At 28.4% G+C, this 2,027-nt stretch overlaps 1 long non-coding RNA gene across 2 annotated transcripts; it reads left to right on the plus strand.

The window, feature by feature from the left end:
- Nucleotides 1-412: 412 nt before the first annotated feature.
- Nucleotides 413-1,693, plus strand: LOC134230691 (uncharacterized). Of its 2 annotated transcripts, none has more exons than XR_009984402.1 (3): nucleotides 413-694; nucleotides 1,190-1,313; nucleotides 1,611-1,693. It is a non-coding gene; the product is annotated as an uncharacterized LOC134230691 (long non-coding RNA). The 2 variants fall into 2 exon arrangements; XR_009984401.1 differs by having other exon boundaries at nucleotides 439-671.
- Nucleotides 1,694-2,027: the final 334 nt, after the last annotated feature.

Here is a 2,027-nt window from a genome sequence, read left to right on the forward strand (position 1 = left end):
TGTTTGGGGAAAAATATTCTTAAAAACTACAGTATGTTATTAAGAATATATTGCACAGTATGTGGTGTATTGTGTCACGTTTACTCAAATTTAAAAAAAAAATTCAAATTGAATTAAAATCGTAATTAATTCTAGGTACAAATGTTACCAGAAAACATGAATATAACATTATTTTAAAATGTTTGGAAAACATTGTTAAAACGTTATAGAAACAACAAACATCTATATATAATTCAATTCTCAAAAAAATACATTTACTGATTTAGCATTTACTTTTTTGTTTGTTTGTTATTGATTACTATGGGATGTCTTTTAAAGCATATTGAGGGGGGGGGGATTGGACAAAAAAAATTTTCTTTAAATTCAGTTCTTTTTTAATTGTTTTATGCCTCATTCCTAAAAACATTGTGAAAAAATGTATAAAAAGCCGTTATAATGTATTTTTCTAAGATGTGATGTAGTTCAACAAAGTAAGGCAGTGCATTTTATTCACTTGTGTTGTTTCCTCCCTAATAATGTGTTTATCAAAAGTTAATTGAGTGGCACAGCGGGATGCCGTGGTCAGCGCTCGCTCCTTGCTGCAAACTATTTCCACGTGATCTATATAGGTCAACTTATCAAGATTTTGAAAAACCGGGCAGCATTCTTGAAAGACAAAGAACAGGATTAAGGTAATATTTTACATCATCGTATGGTATGTTGAATTTAAAGTAGTATTCAATATGTATACATATATTAAGAAATTGTATTATAGTAGTAAGTGTATGTATAAGCCTAAATCATTCCTTGTAAATGGTTGAACATTTCACTGATATTTGAACTGGGCGGGTAATTTGTTGTTATTGAAGTAAACTGATCATCTAAGTTTATCATGATTGTGCATTTACATAAATGTTTTATGACTTGTGTCTAGTGTGAGTTTTCTTAATTAATGTGTACTTCATGTGTAGTATAATAACCCCAGGCTAAGAGATAGATTTTAAAATTGAGAGCTTCAAAACATGATTTGAATAGATCGAGTATGTTTGCGAGGGGGAGTGTGTGTAAGTGTATGTGTGTGTGGGGGGGGGGGGGCTTAACAAGTTAAATACTTCTTTGGAAATGTTAAATGATTTGTATTTATACACAGTATCATGTATATATTCACAATTTACAATTCTTGGAAATAAATATCATATTTCATTTACAGCGGCTGTTTGCAAAGACAAAATATACCTTTTTAAAGATCACATGTAGTGAGAGGAATTTGACATAATAAGGTTTGCTTAGGCACACCATGCTGGAGGGATTTACCAGGGTATTTATTCTTTAAGGTATGTTTGAAGTTTCCTGAGAAGAATGTATTACGGAGATTTATTTAGTATACAATATATATATTTTATAGAATTTTTGCCCAAAACACACTGTTGTCAAAAAAAAAAAAAAACAAAGTTTTTTTTTTTTTTTGTAAATAATTTTAGAAAGACTTTCCTTGTATTTATTGGATGTATGACTATATATAGTTTTAATTCTTCTAATGCATGGATATACATGTATTTTACTAAAATGATTTGCGAGAATGATCATTCATTTTGTTAATTCAAGTTGTTCTCTAAATTTCTGTTTTTCAGAAGAATTAAAACAAAGAAGTCCAAGTGATCCAAATGCCAAAAGTGCCAAACATGATTTTCAAAGGAAGAAGGATATTGTGATTTTTTTTAAAAGGAAGAAGGATATTGTGATTTTTTTTAAAAATTTCAATTGTGACAAATCTTCTCTGTTAAGAAGACTTTTATTGACTGTGCGGATGTTTAGAACAGTTCATGGATTACATTTGTGTAAAAAAGTTTAAACTAATTAAAACTGTACAATGATTTTTATGTTGTAAAATATTTTTAAACGATTTAAAACATATAAGAAATGTTCTGAAAACGTTTTTAAAAACGTTTTGAAAACGTTTTCAAAAATGTTTTCAAAACATAGCAGGACAATGTTTTTGAAAAACGTTATGATAACGTTTAAAAAACCATACAAAATAACGTTGTAAT

This window comes from Saccostrea cucullata, unplaced genomic scaffold, assembly GCF_032062105.1.
Source record: "Saccostrea cucullata isolate Sc308-1 unplaced genomic scaffold, CSIRO_AGI_Scuc_v1 ctg5643, whole genome shotgun sequence".
NCBI classification, from domain to species: Eukaryota; Metazoa; Mollusca; class Bivalvia; order Ostreida; family Ostreidae; genus Saccostrea; species Saccostrea cuccullata.